Here is a 22,094-nt window from a genome sequence, read left to right on the forward strand (position 1 = left end):
ATCTCTAGGTACACACTAACCTTAAAGGGAGCGGAGCAAGAATTCATGCCACCACTGGAAGAGGTGCCATTTTGAGACCCCTCTCTTGCAACAGGGACACAGCTCAAGGTTATCATGCAATCATATGCCTCATTGATGGTACCCAAGACTCAGGCTGCTTCAGAAATAGGACAATGCCTGAAGGGCGGTTCCTCAGGCCGTCATAGGCGAGTTTAATGACTTAGAGCTCTGGGCAGCTGCCACGTTTTAACAATGTTATAGGCCCAACGTGCTTTAAAGCACCAGGGGACGCCATTTTGGTTCTTAGTACGCCAATGTCCCATTATAAGTGAAAAGGAGGCAGCAAAATGGCGCCTCGGCGGGGGCAGTATTAAACCTTTCAGCAGCTCCTTGAAAGTGTGTGTGTGGGGGGGTCCCCAATCCTATTCTTCCATGCCCCTATAGTCTTCCCTCCTAGCCTTACCTTTTTCCCCAACTCTACATTAACCGTCTCCTCTTCCCTCGCTGCCTGGTTTATAAATCAGTACTGAATGCTTGCAGGCACTCTATTGCCGCCTTATTGTTATTTAATCGGAATTTGAATGAAGACAAGTGTCCCCGATGCCCCTCCCCCCCTACGCCCTGGAAGCCTGCGTGTGTCATGCTTGATTCATGCTGGCTGCACAGGCCCCTTTCGCTCGGCATGTGATGGCACTTCCGCCGAATATATAATTCCATAAACGGCAGCATGTTGGGATCATGAGTCACTCATTTGCTTCCACACGGCGGTCCATCGGAAAATCAGGACAGATTCTCCATCTTGACTCACTTTTCTCTCCCACGCTCATCCACATTCACTTTCAATTGAAAATACATATCTTTTGCGCCCTGGATGTGGCAGCTACAATGATTTATGAGCTTTAAACCACTGGCAAGTGATTTTTGTCTTTTTATCCAAGAAAGATAAATTGCCTGGTGTTTTCTGAAAATACCAATTTCAGCTTTTTTCTACACTGCGGATCAAACATGGGTATGGAAGTCGGGTTCGTAGTGTATACACCTGGCTTTCTTATCCATATCTAACTCTACGGTGACTTTCAGGTCACATCGGTTCATATTTTTATATTTTTCGATCAGTTTTCTGCACAGAGAGAACAAGAAGGTGACTAAGTTCACATCACTGCCATGCCTGCTCACTCTGCTGCGCGCATTGAAAGGCAGAGGGCCTGATTTACAAAGTGTTTCTCCTTTTGCAAATCAGGCCCGGGGATGTCCTGAGTTCAGTGAACAGACCCGAAGCGGCCCAGAACATAACTTCTTTTGCTAATTTCAGGCGAGGAAGCAGCTCCCAGCCAATAAAACAAGCATTGGCAATGCCAATAGTTTTGGCGTTTACTGTTGTTCTTTTCAATTTGCATTTATCGGCGCTACAGTGCAAGGAGGAGAGTGCCAAGTTTTAAAGGAGGATGCCATAAGGGGCGCAGTTGTGCAATGGCATGAGAAGGGGAGTAGAGCAACGGAGGAAGCCACTGGTTAAGGGTGCAGGTGATGAGCAAGAGGAAAAATGGGCGAGAAAGTGTGAGAGAGTAAGAGAAAAAGTGAGTGTGAGAAGGATGAGAGAAAAGGTAAGGGCTGAGAGTTGGAGAAGACGGAATAAGGGGATCTTTTCAAGAGTGCCAGAGAGAGAGCGACAGTGCGTGTGGGGAGAGAAAGAGAGTGACAGCTTGAGCAGAGAGAGAGTGTGACAGCGTGCACAGGGAGAGCGAGAGTGTCGGCGCATGCAGAGAGCGTGGCATTATGTGCGGGGAGAGAGTGAGAGCAACAGCGCGTGCAGGGACAAAGAGTGACAGCACATGCATACATTTGAGCCAGCATTACTGCAGCCCCCCATGCAGAGAAGCACTCATGCATGCATACCACTTGAGCCAGCATTACTCCAGCCCAACATGCAGAGAAGCGTTCATGCATGCATACCACTTGAGCCAGCATTACTCCAGCCCACCATGCATTACTCCAGCCCACCATGCAGAGAAGCACTCAAGCATGCATACCACTTGAGCCAGCATTACTCCAGCCCACCATGCAGAGAAGCGCTCATGCATGCATACCACTTGAGCCAGCATTACTCCAGCCCACCATGCAGAGAAGCGCTCATGCATGCACACCACTTGAGCCAGCATTACTCCAGCCCACCATGCAGAGGAGCGCTCATGCATGCATACCACTTGAGCCAGCATTACTCCAGCCCACCATGCAGAGAAGCACTCATGCATGCACACCACTTGAGCCAGCATTACTCCAGCCCACCATGCAGAGAAGCACTCATGCATGTATACCACTGGAGCCAGCATTACTCCAGCCCACCATGCAGAGAAGCGTTCATGCATGCATACCACTTGAGCCAGCATTACTCCAGCCCACCATGCATTACTCCAGCCCACCATGCAGAGAAGCACTCATGCATGCATACAAATTGAGCCAGCATTACTCCAGCCCACCATGCAGAGAAGTGCTCATGCATGCACACCACTTGAGCCAGCATTACTCCAGTCCACCATAAAGAGAAGCGCTCATGCATGTATATCACTTGAGCCAGCATTACTCCAGCCCACCATGCAGAGAAGCGTTCATGCATGCATACCACTTGAGCCAGCATTACTCCAGCCCACCATGCATTGCTCCAGCCCACCATGCAGAGAAGCGCTCATGCATGCATACCACTTGAGCCAGCATTACTCCAGCCCACCATGCAGAGAAGCGCTCATGCATGCATACCACTTGAGCCAGCTTTACTCCAGCCCACCATGCAGAGAAGCGCTCATGCATGCATACCACTTGAGCCAGCATTACTCCAGCCCACCATGCAGAGAAGCGCTCATGCATGCATACCACTTGAGCCAGCATTACTCCAGCCCACCATGCAGAGAAGCACTCATGCATGCACACCACTTGAGCCAGCATTACTCCAGCCCACCATGCAGAGAAGCACTCATGCATGTATACCACTGGAGCCAGCATTACTCCAGCCCACCATGCAGAGAAGCGTTCATGCATGCATACCACTTGAGCCAGCATTACTCCAGCCCACCATGCATTACTCCAGCCCACCATGCAGAGAAGCACTCATGCATGCATACCACTTGAGCCAGCATTACTCCAGCCCACCATGCAGAGAAGCGCTCATGCATGTATACCACTTGAGCCAGCATTACTCCAGCCCACCATGCATTACTCCAGCCCACCATGCAGAGAACCACTCAAGCATGCATACCACTTGAGCCAGCATTACTCCAGCCCACCATGCAGAGAAGCGCTCATGCATGCATACCACTTGAGCCAGCATTACTCCAGCCCACCATGCAGAGAAGCGCTCATGCATGCACACCACTTGAGCCAGCATTACTCCAGCCCACCATGCAGAGGAGCGCTCATGCATGCATACCACTTGAGCCAGCATTACTCCAGCCCACCATGCAGAGAAGCACTCATGCATGCACACCACTTGAGCCAGCATTACTCCAGCCCACCATGCAGAGAAGCACTTATGCATGTATACCACTGGAGCCAGCATTACTCCAGCCCACCATGCAGAGAAGCGTTCATGCATGCATACCACTTGAGCCAGCATTACTCCAGCCCACCATGCATTACTCCAGCCCACCATGCAGAGAAGCACTCATGCATGCATACAAATTGAGCCAGCATTACTCCAGCCCACCATGCAGAGAAGTGCTCATGCATGCACACCACTTGAGCCAGCATTACTCCAGTCCACCATAAAGAGAAGCGCTCATGCATGTATATCACTTGAGCCAGCATTACTCCAGCCCACCATGCAGAGAAGCGTTCATGCATGCATACCACTTGAGCCAGCATTACTCCAGCCCACCATGCATTGCTCCAGCCCACCATGCAGAGAAGCGCTCATGCATGCATACCACTTGAGCCAGCATTACTCCAGCCCACCATGCAGAGAAGCGCTCATGCATGCATACCACTTGAGCCAGCTTTACTCCAGCCCACCATGCAGAGAAGCGCTCATGCATGCATACCACTTGAGCCAGCATTACTCCAGCCCACCATGCAGAGAAGCGCTCATGCATGCATACCACTTGAGCCAGCATTACTCCAGCCCACCATGCAGAGAAGCACTCATGCATGCACACCACTTGAGCCAGCATTACTCCAGCCCACCATGCAGAGAAGCACTCATGCATGTATACCACTGGAGCCAGCATTACTCCAGCCCAACATGCAGAGAAGCTTTCATGCATGCATACCACTTGAGCCAGCATTACTCCTGCCCACCATGCATTACTCCAGCCCACCATGCAGAGAAGCACTCATGCATGCATACCACTTGAGCCAGCATTACTCCAGCCCACCATGCAGAGAAGCGCTCATGCATGCATACCACTTGAGCCAGCATTACTCCAGCCCACCATGCAGAGAAGCGCTCATGCATGCACACCACTTGAGCCAGCATTACTCCAGCCCACCATGCAGAGAAGCGCTCATGCATGCATACCACTTGAGCCAGCATTACTCCAGCCCACCATGCAGAGAAGCACTCATGCATGCACACCACTTGAGCCAGCATTACTCCAGCCCACCATGCAGAGAAGCACTCATGCATGTATACCACTGGAGCCAGCATTACTCCAGCCCACCATGCAGAGAAGCGTTCATGCATGCATACCACTTGAGCCAGCATTACTCCAGCCCACCATGCATTACTCCAGCCCACCATGCAGAGAAGCACTCATGCATGCATACCACTTGAGCCAGCATTACTCCAGCCCACCATGCAGAGAAGCGCTCATGCATGCACACCACTTGAGCCAGCATTACTCCAGCCCACCATGCAGAGGAGCGCTCATGCATGCATACCACTTGAGCCAGCATTACTCCAGCCCACCATGCAGAGAAGCACTCATGCATGCACACCACTTGAGCCAGCATTACTCCAGCCCACCATGCAGAGAAGCACTTATGCATGTATACCACTGGAGCCAGCATTACTCCAGCCCACCATGCAGAGAAGCGTTCATGCATGCATACCACTTGAGCCAGCATTACTCCAGCCCACCATGCATTACTCCAGCCCACCATGCAGAGAAGCACTCATGCATGCATACAAATTGAGCCAGCATTACTCCAGCCCACCATGCAGAGAAGTGCTCATGCATGCACACCACTTGAGCCAGCATTACTCCAGTCCACCATAAAGAGAAGCGCTCATGCATGTATATCACTTGAGCCAGCATTACTCCAGCCCACCATGCAGAGAAGCGTTCATGCATGCATACCACTTGAGCCAGCATTACTCCAGCCCACCATGCATTGCTCCAGCCCACCATGCAGAGAAGCGCTCATGCATGCATACCACTTGAGCCAGCATTACTCCAGCCCACCATGCAGAGAAGCGCTCATGCATGCATACCACTTGAGCCAGCTTTACTCCAGCCCACCATGCAGAGAAGCGCTCATGCATGCATACCACTTGAGCCAGCATTACTCCAGCCCACCATGCAGAGAAGCGCTCATGCATGCATACCACTTGAGCCAGCATTACTCCAGCCCACCATGCAGAGAAGCACTCATGCATGCACACCACTTGAGCCAGCATTACTCCAGCCCACCATGCAGAGAAGCACTCATGCATGTATACCACTGGAGCCAGCATTACTCCAGCCCACCATGCAGAGAAGCGTTCATGCATGCATACCACTTGAGCCAGCATTACTCCAGCCCACCATGCATTACTCCAGCCCACCATGCAGAGAAGCACTCATGCATGCATACCACTTGAGCCAGCATTACTCCAGCCCACCATGCAGAGAAGCGCTCATGCATGTATACCACTTGAGCCAGCATTACTCCAGCCCACCATGCAGAGAAGCGCTCATGCATGCACACCACTTGAGCCAGCATTACTCCAGCCCACCGTGCAGAGAAGCGCTCATGCATGCATACCACTTGAGCCAACATTACTCCAGCCCACCATGCAGAGAAGCGCTCATGCATGCACACCACTTGAGCCAGCATTACTCCAGCCCACCATGCAGAGAAGCGTTCATGCATGCATACCACTTGAGCCAGCATTGCTCCAGCCCACCATGCAGAGAAGCACGCCAGCAGGCTCACTGCTGGGGATAGGACTCGCGCCTTATGAAGAGATGTGGGGGTACATGCACACCACCACGCCCAGTCTTAACCTCCCCAACACACAGAAGCCACCGCACAGGCAGATGTTGCTGCAGCGGGTCAATGCGCGTGCACCCTGTCACCATTAACCTAGCCCACTTTGCAAAGGAGTGACAACCACGCAAAGAAACAGGCTTGAACACCGCAGGATGTCTCTCTCTCCTGACCCTCCATTTTGAGAAGTGAATGTGCATGCACACAAGAGGAAACTGCTCTAACGCAGCGAAACCTGCAAGGGAGAGACATCACGGGAGGGAGGAAGAGATAGTGTGCCTGTGTGTGCCCATCGCCCAGCCTTACTCCACCCACTTGTCAGCGACCTGGCAGAAATCTAAAGTCGGCCATTGTGACACAGTCGTTCATCCATCCATGCTCTTTGCATCATGGGGCTTGTATTTCACGTTCATATGTACAAATCCAGGACTACAAGTCCCAGAATGGAGACATGAAACATGTCTGAATGGACAACTCACAATCAACGTGTGACCACAGTACCATATTCAATGGGGAACCCACCAGTAGTGTGTGTGACCCGCTACCTTCCAGAAGCAGCAGCAATACTAGTCCTGACAGGAAGTGGGGTGAGCACTCAAAGCTGGCCAACCTCCCCCCTTTCCCACATGGTGCGCCCCGCCCCCAGTGCTGGACTCTTCAATCCCTTTGCTGAAGGGGGAATAGACCTGCTTTACTGACCCCCTGCCGGTGCCTCTGAAGTCAACAGGCTTTTTTAAAGGGGTCGGTGGGCTTGAGTTAAAGCCCGGTGCTGCCACAGGAACCTGCCTCCTATCGCAGTGTGCAGTTTGCATCCAGCTCGTAACTGGACCGTGGCAAAGTGCGCCGTGAACTAACGTAGCCAAGCTTGGAGAGCGCTACCCGGGGGCTTCGCTACCGAACCTGAGAGTGCACTTACTATCGAGGAGGAAGGGGTGCAAAGAAAGAACCCCATCACCCCGCCTTACTTCACTCACATGTTAGCGATAGTAGACCACTTTGAGAGGTGTTTGCACGGTTTACACCTAACTTGTTTGGACATTGCCGAGCTCTCCTTCCACTTTGAAGGCTTGAAAGCTTACAACCACCTGCGCTGGTTCTGGATGCCATCAATTTCTTACGTGGTTGAGCAGACCCTCCAGCTCGGCTTTTGGACGCAGACCACAAGTGTTCTGGAGCTGACGACGTAAAAACCTCCCCAAAATGGAGGAGGCAGCAGGGTAACCCCTGCGGGGTCATGCCGCCGGGAGCGGGGACCCTCACCCGGAAGGGTAAAAGGGCAAAGGGGCGGAACGGCGCCAAAAACTCAATAGCCCGAAAAGCCCGCGAAGGGTAAACAAAGGAAGGGGGGCGGGGCTTGCAGGATAAAAGCAGGCGAGATCAGGGACCAGGCATCTTGCTCCTGCACTGGGACCCGGTCGCCGCAACCTGACAAGGAAGAGGAATTTCGTTTGGACCAGACTCGAGGAATTCGTTTGCGCCCGCACAGCAGAAGGAAGGTGGTCCAGTGGCCAGGCCGGGAAACGCCTCAGGGAAGCAGTTTCTGGATCGGGCAGCCGGTGGAGGACAGCCGGCGTACGCAGAGGGGTGGCCCGGCGGATCATAGGTTGCGGCGCGGCAGGAGGAAGAGACAGAGGACTGCCAACGGGATCACCCGCCTCGCAGTAGGAAGGAGGACCAGTGGCAGAGCCAGGAAACGCGGAAGGAGGTCGGCAGCAAGAAGCCGGGAAGCGTCGCGCAGCCGGGGAACGCAGCCGGCGGGCTGAGAGATGCAGCACAGCTGATCGGAGCAGCGCGAAAGAAGGCGGGCCCAGCCCAGGACCAGGGACGAGGCTCCGAAGGCAGAGCAGAGCTACGGGTGAGCCCGCCTGGCGGAAGCCAGATTCAAGGAACGGAGGCCGGGCCGAGGAGCAAGGCGAGGGGAACACCAGTCGGAGGCACAGCCTACGAGCGCAACCCCGCGCCCGGTCCCTCGCTCCCCCCCCGCACACGAGCAGAAACATCCGGCGGAGGGGCCAACGTCAGGGGCACTCAGACGCCCACGCCCGCCCCCCAAGGCACACGACAGGCCACAAGGAGGCAGCCGCAAGGGACACCTGAGCACGGAGCACGGGCAAGAGCAACAAGCGGCCCATAAGGAACAAGAAGCAGGTGGCTGGCCAGTTGGGAGACCACCAAATGGATCTAGCATCATTCATGGAGTTGGCCAGGGTGGCAGCAGCAACCCATGGCCCAGACTGGATGTCAAAGATGGTGGCGCAGCCTAGCCAGGAGGGGCACAGCCAAGGAGTTGAAAGCTCCCCTCTGATGTTTCAGGACAGTGGCAGCGAGGCCACCGTGATCGAGGTCGAGATCCACAGCCAGGGGGAGGAAGAGGAAGAGAAGGTGACTCGGGGGAACAAAAGGAAAAAGACAATGACGGCCAGGGCTAAAGCGAGCAAGGAGCAGGCCAGCAGCGCCAAGAGGCCACGGCAGAAGGGGAGGGCGCAGGAGGATGCGGCCTTAACGGCTCCTACACCTGCTGAGGCTCCAGGGAATCAAGTGAGCCCACCCAACGCGCCTGCGACCAGAACGGTGGATGTCGTGGGTGGAGGAACAACATCCCTGGAGACAGTAAAAGGTATGGTGTTAGAATGCATGCAAGCATGGGGGAAGATGGGGCAAATGCCGAATGTTGTGCCCAGTAATGGTATGGTGGCAAGGGGTGTGTCTCAGGGGAGTATAGCCACGCATCTGGGGGCTTCACAAGGGCTGGGAGGGCTCTGGTGTAGTGGTAACACGCAAGACTGGGCACAGACGGGTGGACTAAGTCAATTGCCCCAGAAGAGGGGGATACCGCCCGGGGGTTTCTTGTCTGTCGGGCTGCCTAGTGTGGGCCCACCTATGGGAGGCGGGCAGCAGGTGCAGTTGACAGGGCTCCCGTGGGGTCAAAATTGGACAAACCAGGGGCCAGGGGCGCCAGTAAGCATGGGAGGGGCGCAGCAATTGGCTTCGGGGTCTCCGGCAGGGGCACAGGGGATGCAGAAGGAGGCAGGGCCAAGTGCGGTCTTGATAGGGGGCCTGAACGCGGCGCAGCCAGTAACGACAGGCCCGAGCATCAGCGAAACAGGGGGACTGTGGGGACAGGCAACACAGTACGGGAGGCCAATGCCGGGGTTCGCACCTATGTGGGCTACGGTGAATTCTCTGGTGTGGCACATTCCATGGGGGGTCAAGGAGAGGTTATGGAGGAAGGAATTCATTGACATCTTTGATTTATTGGGGATCATCCCCACGGGGGGAGGTCTAAAGGAGCTGTCTGAAAAGGAAAAAGAGAAAAGGGACAGGGAGGCCACCAAGGTAGAGCGTTCCATTAACAACTGGCTGAAAGCTTATAGGATGTACATGTCAGTAATGTTGGAGAGGTACCCACAGGATGCACTGGCGATGATAGCGTACGAGCAATATGTACATGATTTGTATCAGAAGTATGGAGGCGAAGGATGGCTGGAGTATGACCGGGGCTTTAGATTAAAAATGCAGATATGGCCAGCAATGTCATGGGACGAGATGGATGTCGGGGGGTACATGGATAAAGTGGTTCCTTGCAGGGAATCACAGGATGAGTCACCGGGAGAAAAATCTCGGGGAGGGAGAAGCAGAGGCGGGTTCCCGCAGCGGGGGAGAGGGTCCTTTCGCGGGCCCTCCTCCTGGGTGTACCGGGCAGCAGCCCACCAGGGGGAGCCAGAAGTCTGCTGGAGGTTTGCGGAAGGGTATTGCTCATATGGGAAGTCATGCAGGTACAAGCACCAGAAGGGCGGTGGGACGGGCCCCCGCAGGGCCATTCCGGGAGAGGCTAAACCCGGGGATGGGGGGAAGCAAAAGAATAAAGGGAATGTTGAGTGATGCGCCGACAAAACAAGGCAATACTGTGGAAACAAAGAATGACAAATGTATGATTAAAAGGGCATTGCCTACACCAGTTAGCCTGCTTGCCATGACTCCCTTCCTAAACAAGTACCACAACAAGGCCGAGGCAAAACTGCTATGGCATGGGTTCAGGTGGGGCTTTAGGATTCCAGGGGCGGGTTCGCAAGGGGGAAAAGAGGCGGCCAACTTACGATTAGCTCTGGAGAATCCCGAGTCAGTGGAAAAGAAGGTTAACAAAGAGGTGGGGCTGGGGAGAGTGGCCGGCCCATTTACTAAGCCTCCTATGAGCAATCTGGTGGTATCCCCGCTAGGATTGGTGCCAAAGAAGGAGGAGGGCCAATTCCGCCTGATACACCACCTATCCTTCCCCGAGGGTCAATCAGTGAACGATGGCATCCCAGAGGAACAGTGCAGGGTGCAGTACGCCTCAGTGGAGGATGCAATACTAATGGTGAAGGCGGCAGGGAAAGGGGCATTGCTGGGGAAAGCGGACATAGAATCAGCCTTCCGCCTATTACCAATCCACGAAGATAGTCACCACTTCCTAGGTTTTAAGGTGGGGGACAAGTACTACTATGACAAATGCCTCCCCATGGGGTGCGCCATTTCCTGCTCATATTTTGAGGCATTCAGCACCTTTCTGGAGTTTACGGTGAAACAGGAGATAAGAAATGGGGGAGTGTTGCACTACTTGGATGATTTTCTCTTCGTGGGGAGGGAAGGGACGGATGAGTGCAGATCCATTATGGAGGTATTTCAAAACAGAATGGAATGTCTAGGGGTTCCCCTTGCACCGGGAAAGACCGTGGGGCCAGCAACAACATTGACGTTCCTGGGGATCGAGATTGATTCAGTTAAAGGGGAGTGTAGGCTCCCTCAGGACAAGGTACAAAAACTGAGGGGGTTGATTCAGGAACTGTTGGGTAAAAACAAAGCGACCTTGAGGGAATTACAGGTGCTGGCGGGAAACCTCAATTTTGCAGGCAAGGTGATACCAGCGGGGAGGGCATTTGCCAGAAGTGTGGAACTAAAAACTGTGGGCTTACAGCATGCCGCACAGCACGTCAGATTGGGTTCAGAGGTAAAAGAGGATCTGAGAATGTGGGATAGCTTCCTGTCAGGTTCCAGCGGGGTGGCAATCTGGAGGGCGGACTGGGCAAGCAGTTAGAGGCTCAAATTGTTCACGGATTCATCCGGGTCCCTGGGTTTTGGGGCGATCCTGGGGGACAGATGGTGCGGCATGGCATGGCCGGAGGAATGGCACAGGGAAGGGGTCACAAAGGATATCACGCTGCTAGAACTATTCCCCATAGTGGTTGCATTCAAGTTGTGGGGCAGGCAGCTGCAAAATTCCAAGGTCACGCTATGGTCGGACAACTTGGCCGTGGTGCAGATCATTAACACGGGATCGTCCAGTAACCCGAGGGTGCTGAGGCTCCTCAGAGAACTCACTAGGAGTTTGTTAAAGTTGAACATCGAGGTTAGGGCACGGCACATTCCAGGGGTGAAAAACACGGCCGCTGATTCTCTGTCTCGTTTACAGTGGGACCGGTTCCGGGAGAGCTGTCCCGAAGCAAGGGAGAAGATGACCCCATTCGAGGTACAATGGTGGGGGATGATTGGGGCGATCTGACCGCATTGGTAGAAACTGCCCTGGCATCCGGTACAACCAAGAGGTACAGGGCTTGTTGGATTCGGTTTGCACGGTTCCAGGAAGAGGTACTAGCAGGGGATCCCGGGGAGAACCCGGTGAGAGCATTCATAGGCTGGTGCTGGAAAACAGGGAAAACTCGGGCATGGGTAAGCTATCACCTAGCGGCCATAGCACATTATGCAAAAGTGCACGGGGAGAAGGACCCCACTAAGGAGCATTATGTCATGATGGCCATGAAAGGCTGGGCGAGGCAAAGCGCTCCGAAACCAGATGAGAGGCGGCCAATTGATATTGGGAAATTGCACGGATTAATTGAATGCCTAGGGGAGGTATGTCGGGATGAATCGGAGCGTGTGCTCTTCTCGGCCGCATTCACTGTGGCATTTTTTGGGGCGCTTAGAGTAGGCGAACTGGTGCCGGAAAACAAGAACGGCAAGGGGAGTGGGTTCTTGCACGTCAGTGACATCCAGGTGGGGAGCGCTCAGGTCATCATCTATGTGAGGCGGTCAAAGACGGATCAGAAAGGAAAGGGCACGGCGCTGACCGTACATGCCATTCAGGCGAGCCGGGTTTGCCCGGTGGCAGCATCGGCAAACTTTATGCGACAGAGGCGGCCATCAGGGGCAGAGGCGCCATGGCTCACGCACAGGGATGGGTCCGCACTAAGCCGTTTTCAGTTCAAAAAAGTAATGTCGCTTGGGCTGGAGAGAATGGGCCTGGCAGGGGGCCAGTTTGGGACAAATTCTTTTCGGATTGGGGCCGCCACCTCAGCATCAGTCGGGGGGCTAGGGGCCGAGGAGATTAAGAGATTGGGGAGATGGTCATCAGGATGTTATAAACGTTATGTCAGGCCTGAGAAAGTGTAAAGATAACCATGCCGTTCCCTCCATGTCATTTACCAGCAGTGCACCAAGGGAAACTACGCACAGTATGGGTGGTGGGGCACTCATTCATCTCAAGGGCAAAGGCAAGCTGGAACCAGCAGCATGAGATCTTGACGGCGGGGGAATTCAAGATCGAATGGCACGGGGTGCCAGGGATGAAATGGGCCCAGCTGGAAGGACAATTGCGCACGCTGCTAAACAAGCGGCGGAAGCCGGAGGTGTTGGTAATACACTTAGGAGGGAACGACCTGACCAGCTTAGGGAGAGGGATATTGCTGAGAGACATCACAAGCTCTTTACAGGAAATAGCGGCACAAGTGGAGGAGACGGAGATCAGCTGGTCCGAGGTGATTCCGCGGGCTCATTGGAGGGGGGCAGCAAACCATGCGGCAGTAGAGAAATCACGGAGGAAACTGAACGGGGCAGTTGCCAAATTCTGCAAGGGCAAAGGTTTCCATCAGATCAGGCATGGTCTGATTAACGAGAAAACCCCCGAGTATTTCTTAGCCGATGGCGTGCACCTATCCCCAAAGGGCATGGAGCTCTTTTTCTGGAACATTTGCACCAAATTGCTGGAGTTGTGAGTGGAATGAGGAAGAAAGGGGAGCCAACGGTGGACGGGAACCCACCGGTTGGCGTGGCGGTGTTTGGGCAACCAAACACAAATGATAGACTCCGGACGAGCCAGAAGGAAACAGAATGGGTCTTCGCTCTTCTGGACCAGCGCCTCTTGGGGGCCTAAACGGCGGGGGCGCCTGGTAGGAACAAATAAGGCTCAGCTTCCCCCCCAAAACAAACGGCGCTCTCCCCACCCACGGACCCCTGCACGGGCAGGATAGGAACAGGTACAATGGGTCGGGGGAGTTGGGGGCCTACTATACCAAGTATAGGGGGAAGCAAAGGAAATCCGGCAGGCAAACGCCACACGTACAGAATGAGGTCACTATGGTGTACAAATACTTCTGTTGTCATGCAAATAAAACTGCGGCCAATTTTGCCAACTGAAATCTTGTGTCATGCCAATTCATGGGGGTCGAAAGCATTGTATGCATGAAACAAAATAATGGGGAGTAAAGGCAAATGGACGGCTGCAGGGGTTATGGAGCTGACGACGTAAAAACCTCCCCAAAATGGAGGAGGCAGCAGGGTAACCCCTGCGGGGTCATGCCGCCGGGAGCGGGGACCCTCACCCGGAAGGGTAAAAGGGCAAAGGGGCGGAACGGCGCCAAAAACTCAATAGCCCGAAAAGCCCGCGAAGGGTAAACAAAGGAAGGGGGGCGGGGCTTGCAGGATATAAGCAGGCGAGATCAGGGACCAGGCATCTTGCTCCTGCACTGGGACCCGGTCGCCGCAACCTGACAAGGAAGAGGAATTTCGTTTGCCACCCACCCACCCACGAAATACAAGTAGGACGACACCCGGGTTTTGCTGTCGCAGGGCACCCAGGTCAGAGGATGACAAGTGGCGGTGTTTGGGCAACCAAACACAAATGATAGACCCCGGACGAGCCAGAAGGAAACAGAATGGGTCTTCGCTCTTCTGGACCAGCGCCTCTTGGGGGCCTAAACGGCGGGGGCGCCTGGTAGGAACAAATAAGGCTCAGCTTCCCCCCCAAAACAAACGGCGCTCTCCCCACCCACGGACCCCTGCACGGGCAGGATAGGAACAGGTACAATGGGTCGGGGGAGTTGGGGGCCTACTATACCAAGTATAGGGGGAAGCAAAGGAAATCCGGCAGGCAAACGCCACACGTACAGAATGAGGTCACTATGGTGTACAAATACTTCTGTTGTCATGCAAATAAAACTGCGGCCAATTTTGCCAACTGAAATCTTGTGTCATGCCAATTCATGGGGGTCGAAAGCATTGTATGCATGAAACAAAATAATGGGGAGTAAAGGCAAATGGACGGCTGCAGGGGTTATGTGATTCCCCTTCCTGCGGTCGTTATGGATTCCTCTTTCTCTGCCAACAAAGAAATTGCAGCGCCGTTACCCTGTAACAATATTCGCATTTCCTTCATGAGCTGACAACATTGTGTATCAATGTTGGCATTTTGTTCATGAGCTCGGGAGCGTGTATCAGTTTTCGCTTTTCGTCGTGGAGAATGGGGTATTTTACTCCTGTGCTTCTTTGTCTTATAGTAGCTTTGAAATTGAAGTCAGCCCCGTGCAAGGTATTAACTAGATCACTTCGCAGTGGGCAATAAACATAGTCTGACCGGAGTTTAAGGGAATAAAATCATTGTTGACTACAAATCAGAAAAATAACCGGCATAACATTAAGTGCAGTCATTTTGCTCCTACTTCGGAGCTGGCACAGCTTCCACAAGAACAGCAGCAGCAGCCGCCAGACACGAGCAAGAGGGTGTCCGCCCAAATGGCGCTTTGACCATTTCATCGCCACGCACTGCAAGTTGCCATGGCAATGCCATATACTACTCCTGAACTCCCCTTTCTCCTTTTTCTTTTTAACATTTTCAATACAATGTTTTACCGATTAGGTGGCTTACGCCACCAAATCGCCAAAACCAAAAATGTCATACTGGTCTTGGATGTTGCGTATCACTGTCTGGTCCCCAGCTCACTCCACTCAAGACAACTCAGGGTTCAGACAGCTCTTCACTTGTCTCTATCAAAACACACCGGCCCCACTGCTTTCTTGCATATTCCTCTCTGTGTCTATGTTCAGTCAACTTACGTGCTGACAGGAAACTCTTCAAAGCCACCCGCATTCCACGCAGAATCATCGTATATTGTAGGGGCTACAACATGTATCCAATGTGACCGGTTATAATCAATTTTCCAATGTCCCTGGGAAAGATGTCTGAAACTTGCATTAGACAGTGGAATTTTCCATCAGTATCCCTATTTGTAAAGAAGCCATAATTAAAAATATATATCTCTGTCATGCAAGTCGAGATTCTGGTCCAAAACAAGGGGGAAATACACATTGCATTCACTCAACAACATCCTTTTACTGTTACGATTCCGTATAGTAATGTTGCATGCTTGGATAGTAATGTACATGTATCTAAGGGCCTGATTCATGGAAGCCCTGCATAAATCCTACAAAGCCCCACGCACTGAAAACGACTGCTTGGCCCTACACGCAAACTGCCCCCTGCGCGCTCTGCATATTCATGGATTCCAAAGTGCATTCCAACCTGACCTGCAAAGAAAACCAAGCGGCACGAGGAACACCCACAACACGCCCCCATGCAAACCAAAAACATAGCAAGAGACCAACCTTAGCGCAAAACTTTGCGTCCAACCCTGACCCACCATCCAGTACCCCTGTGAAACTGCGCAAGTCCCCTCCTAGGTAAAGGCTGCACCCCTGGAAAAACATGCAAGCCCACCCGTAAGTCAAGGCTACACCCCTGCAAAAACATGCAAGCTCCCTAGTAAGTGAAGGCATCACCCCTGTGAAACGTGCAAGCTCCCTCGTAAGCCAAGACTGCACCCCTGTGAAACTGTGCGAGCCCCCATGTAAATAACGGCTGCATCCTTGTGAAACTGCAAACCCTACCCCCTTCTCCCAAGGCACCCAAACTGCTGGCATATACCCCTACTGCACATCAGCCCCCTCAAGCCCAGACACCACCCACCAGCCCCCCTCACAACCACTACTACCCCAGGCAGCCACCTGATAGTACATCCCACACCTCTCTCACCTTCTCCACTACCCCAGTCAGCCCCATAACAGTACACCCCCCCCTACACTGCCTGCACCTCTACCTTCTGCACACTGCCCTCAGCTCTGCCACTACCCCAGGCAGTCCCCTCAAGGATTGACAGCAGCCCCCCTCACCTCTGCCACTACTCCAGTCAGCCACCTGACAGTACACCCCCCTCCCCACATCGCCCTCACTTCTGCCACTACACCAGGCATCCCCCTTAAGTCTTGACAGGACCCACCAGCCTCCCTCACCTCTGCCACTACCCCAGTCAGTATTAGGTCAAATAAACTCTTTCTTTAACGACCAATTTAGGAACACAGCTGCGTGACTGATGTGAGAAACCGGAATGTGCCTCCCTAGCTAGTCACCGGAGATCTGTCATCAAGAGGAGAAGAAAGACGGCGCTACAAAAAGTAGCTAACTGCAAATTTTAACTTTGAGAAGCTAAAGAGGGGGGAAACCAGGAACAGAGGAGGCCGGCACCAAGTGGGTGCTCAGGCAGGAAACTCTGGGCAATTACCCAATGGTAAAAAGACTACCGTAACCAGAAACCCTTGGGAAGATGTGAAAAGAGGTCAAAGTGGTCATACAGGGGTCTTGTAAAATCCTCTGTACCATTGAAAGTCTTTGACCGGCAGATGATTGCGACAGCTAAGGGAAGTGAATCCCGCATGGTGAAACATTAACACATGAACTGTATATCAGAAAAGTCGGCCAGAGTGAAAACGGCAGAGGGTAACTGACAACGAGGGGAAAAGCCCGAAAGCCTCTTTAAAAAGACATATTAAGATTTGTGAAAGCAAGAAGTATTGCAAGACAAGGGAAAGGGAAGTACCCCCCTTGTAATTTGGAATCCGAGCATGGCCGAGGGAGATTCAGGGGTGGAAAACTATCACCCAAAGTTAATTGAGAAGGGAACTGTCTTGTGAATTTGTTGAAAACACTTATGGAGGGGTTTGCGCCCAGAAGAGGGGGACCCAGGGGTGAAGTCGTCACCCAAAGTATATGTGAAGCAGAACTTTGTGTTTGTTTGTTGTGGAATACATCAGGCCTTCGAGGGAAAGTGACTTTTATTGAAAAGAGTCTTGACCATCGAACAACCTGATAGCTGGAACGGAACTGTCAGCTCATGCTGGGAACACTTGAGCGTGTGCTGTGCTCCAAAGTCCCACCTTGTCCTGTGCTAAAAATGTGGGGAAGGGAGACTTTAAGGCATCATCTGACTTATTATTTGAGTATGGTTTCCTTTATTTGTGATACCCTATACCACACTCTTTCTGTAATTAGTTGTAAGGAATTGGAAATAGGTTTTTCTTAGTATAGACGCTTTTATTTTGACACAACACCACTAGGACTGCCTTATTTTTCCTTTGATGGTCAGCGCTGGCTCCCATCTTAGATTTAGGTTTAGGTTAGGTGTTTTTCCACCTTGCATTTACAGTTCAATTAACACTTGTACTGTGATCACTTGTGTCTGTCTTTACTGTTGCCACTATGAGTTCCTTACACCGCACAGAGCGGTCTTTCTAAATTGAACTGTCAGCCCTTGAGCCGCACAGGAGTGCACAGAGTGGCTGACAAGTACAGCGAGATGGAGAGGACGAGATGCTGATGTCAGAGGTAAGTGGATGTTTAGTGTGTGTGTGCCTGGAACACTTGTGCTGTTGGATTTATCCTCAGCATTCAATCTTTTAGATCATGATTGACTTCTCCTCACTTTGAGTGACATAGGACTTTGCAGCCCAGATGCCATCACTCAGGTTCAGTCTTTCTTATACCATCGGAACTCCAGAGTGTGCTGGGGAGATCCTACCTTGCGACCCAAGTACTATTAACTCTGGGGTTCCACAGAGATCCTGCATGTCCCCTTTGCTCTTCAATCTTTGTTAGGCCCCTATGTGATTTGCTAAATGAGTTAGGAGTGTTCTTCACCAATTATGCTGATGACACTCAACTAGTACTTGAGCTCACAGGGGACTATATCTCTGATGCTATCAATCTGCAAACTATTTACAGCCACATTGAAACTTGGATGAATGCAAACTGGATGTGTCTCAATGGGAACAAGATCGAGCGCATGATTTTTGGCTCGGCAGGTATTAGATCTAAACCTGACCACAGATACCACTCGGTTGACATTCACGACTCTAGTATTGGCAATGGTGGTTCAGGAGGCGTGGGTGTGCTGGGCAACCCATCCTGTGGTTGACCTGTTTGTGGTTGTGGTGGCAGATAAAATCCATGCATTGGCAAGGCCTGGTGCTCATTGGCCACGTCAAGCCATGACACGGATGCATACACCAGCACACCAATGGCATTGAGGTCTCAAAGTGTTTCCTTACAAATGGCAACAGAGTCTGTATGTGTTCTCACTCGTGACGCATCGAGTTGCTGTGACAGTGTCTGCCTCAAGGCAGCCATCTCCTCATGGATATGTTCTTGTGGCATAGAATTTGTCATACATAGCTTTCCTCAAGGCCTCCATCTCATGCCTCAGGGCCTCTCTATGTGCCCAAGCATCTGCATGCAGGAACACCTGCAGACACGTCAGAGCAGCCCGTCAGCCCTTGATGTTTGCCTCCATACCCAGTCTTCGGGAGCGGCTTGAGGACTGCATGACCTGCAACCCTTGCTCTACCCCTGCTGCTGGTGGGATCATATTCCTGGCCATTTTATCCATGCCCTCTGCAGTTTTATCCAACTCATTGACATGTCAGATGGTGGCATGTAACATTTGCTGCTCCCACACTGTCTCCCCAGCCTGCACATGTCCACCACACGTGCGGGTTCCACGGTGGGCTGATGCAAGGAATCATGCCAGTTGCTGCACTCCGCCTGTCATTGGCTGCCGGTCTGCAACCTTGTATTGGCCATTAGTCCGAGAACCTGATGCCAACTCCTGGGAGAGTGGCCTGGCAGCTGTTACCACCATGGACGTCGGGACCACCACTGACTGACTCTGTGAAGCCAGCTGCACAGCCGCAGACTCAATGGCCCCATCTTATCTGCCCGTTGGGGCACTCACCTTCACCCTCTGTGAAGCAAACACATCTGGTTCAGCATCTAAATCAGCAGAGTCAGAAGAGTCCAAAGAGGCCACAGCATGAATGATGATGGTCTGCAGCACCAGTGGGTTTTCATGGCGAGCGACGCCATGGCCTCCACAGGTGGCAGGGACGTCATTTAGGGGTCACCAGAGGTCGCACCTGCGACCTCTGAGGTCTCCCTTGCGACCTCTGAGGTCACCCTTGCGACCTCTAAAAAAATAATTAAAAAAATATTTTTCTTGTTATTGATTTTTTCTTTTTTGTAATGCAAGCTCCTGGGTTGTGGCCAGTACCATGTGGCTCTTTACTGCTGGAGTGGCTGGCTTTCTTGTTCAGGCCACTTACAAAAAAAATAAGAAAAATAAGAACAGAAGTGCCACAAGTCTAAAACTTTCAGCACTGAGACTAAATAGGAAAGAATAGGAATACCAAATGATGTGTCTTTCAGGAATTCTATACAATAATTGCTAGACTCATTTCTAGGTTTATTTCAGGCACACTTCAGGGGGTGAGTCACTGATTTAGTCTGTTCTTAAATGCCTCAACTCAGCCTTTCATCCGTCTGAAGTCGATAAATGAGTACCAACACAGGTTGGGTGATATTGGGTGTACATTATTTCTATATAAAGTGCTTAAACGTAAGTGCTATATAAATAACATCAATATCATTTGGTCATGGACGCTTGCTTGCATTCACAGTATTTTGGTAATGTGGGCCTGTACATACTGATCTTTACGATACATATGGCGATCCATTCTTGTATGAAATGTACATCACATTATAGTGATATCATAACCATATTTTTGGTAGTGTACAATGCTATGTGTTGCCACTTACTGTTTTGTCAAGGGGTGAAAATTCATGTTCCATCGCTTCCAGTAATATCACTTTGGGGTGGGGTCAAATGGCATCACTTCCTGTGATGTCATCTGGGGTAAAGGGTCGTGTGATGTCACTTCCGCTACACCACGCATTTTGGTGAAATGACGTCCCTGACAGGTGGTCTGACATACCAATGGCTCTTCATCCTCCTTCTCCATCTCTGCATCTGGAGCATTCTCACCTGCACATGGACAGAGGATGACATTTTGAGTTATGTGCCCCCAGAATAGTGTAGACAGACACAAAATGGCAGGACACGCAAGCATCTGACATTGTGACTCCCCAAACTATGGGCCATAAACCACAGATGTATGTCATTTGCTGACATGGCACCCCACCTCCAAGGCCTGCCCATGCCATCAGTGGACACATTGACGTACAAAAGTGGCACACACATTGACTGATGGTCCATACAACTGTCATCTCCGCGCACATCCCAGGGACAAGTACTGCACATGAGGCATTGTAATGGTGAAGGACATCACACGGCATCAGTCAGCCACCCACCCAAGTCCACTGATACTAATGCCTTCAAAACATGACAAACAAAACAAGATTTCAACTGAGAAGTGGACAACTATATCCAGCCAATACACACATGCATACTGTTCAACCATTTAGCACCATCACTACATGTGTAGTATGCCTGAGATGGTAAACTGTCAAATCCTTCTAAATTGCTCCCGTGGCTGCATTGGGACACACCATACTTGCATTCACTCACCATTGGCATCCGCACAATCCGCCCAACATCACGACCACTGCCACATGTCACCTTAATGCAATCATGCATCCTGACCAGGACAGCATTGCCCATTGCATTGCTGTGCTGCGCGCAGTCCATGTACAATGAACAATGTGATATGTGTGCAGCAAAGCTGTGAGAGCTGTCAAAATCACAATCCTCAGTGTAGGGCACCCTCTGTGTGGCTCGATGTCGGCGTTGATTCTCCTGCAGTATGCCTAGCAGTAGTCAGGGATATGTATAGTAATTAGACATTCGGCCTCATTACGACCGTGGCGGTCCGGAAATAACGGTGGCGGTAAACCCACCGCCACCGTTGTTTCCGGACCGCCTGATCCCGACCCCTGCAGGCGGGAGGTGATGTTCCCGCCAGGTCTGACCTGGCGGGTTTAACACCGCCCGCCTGCAGGCGGACGAGGAAACACCGGCAGCATTACAAGATGCTGCCGGTGTTTCCATGATCCCGATTCCCATTGAGTCCCATAGGACTCAATGGGAATGGGGATTTACACCATTCCGCCTCCGTGATTCCCGGTAACCCGGGGTTGTGATGCCCCGGTAATTCCGGGAATCACGGAGGCGGAATGGTAATACGAGTCCGGCGTTAACCAGGCGGTTTTACCGCCTCGGTTAACGCCGGACTCGTAATGAGGCCCATTGTGTCCAATGATAGTGCCATTCACATAACAGTGCATGATAGTGCCATTCACATAACAGTGCCATATGAAGCGTCAGTCGATTGCTGGCCATGAGTGAATGACCAAGGGAAGCAAGGGCACGGGTGTTTGCTCCCTACTGGGTGCCCTGGGAGTCCTCATTTTGCTGCTGCTACTGCTGGATCAGAAGCCCCACTACCACATGGATATCTACAGCAGGCTTCACCGACAAGGGGGAAAGCCTGCAGGAAGCAAGGGTACGGGTGTCTGCTCCCACCTGGGAGTCCTCTTTTTGCTGCTCCTGCTGCCGGCTTGGAAGCCCCACCTGGATATCTACAGCAGGCTTCACCCGCGTGAAGCAAGGGCACCAGTGTTTGCTCCCACCTGGGTGTTTGCGATCTGCCAGGGGAGCATCAATGGCAAAGGTGCAGAAGGTCCCAGAGTGTTCCATGGATTT

Source organism: Ambystoma mexicanum, chromosome 1q (genome assembly GCF_040938575.1).
Source record: "Ambystoma mexicanum isolate Mex_15411 chromosome 1q, UKY_AmexF1_1, whole genome shotgun sequence".
NCBI classification, from domain to species: Eukaryota; Metazoa; Chordata; class Amphibia; order Caudata; family Ambystomatidae; genus Ambystoma; species Ambystoma mexicanum.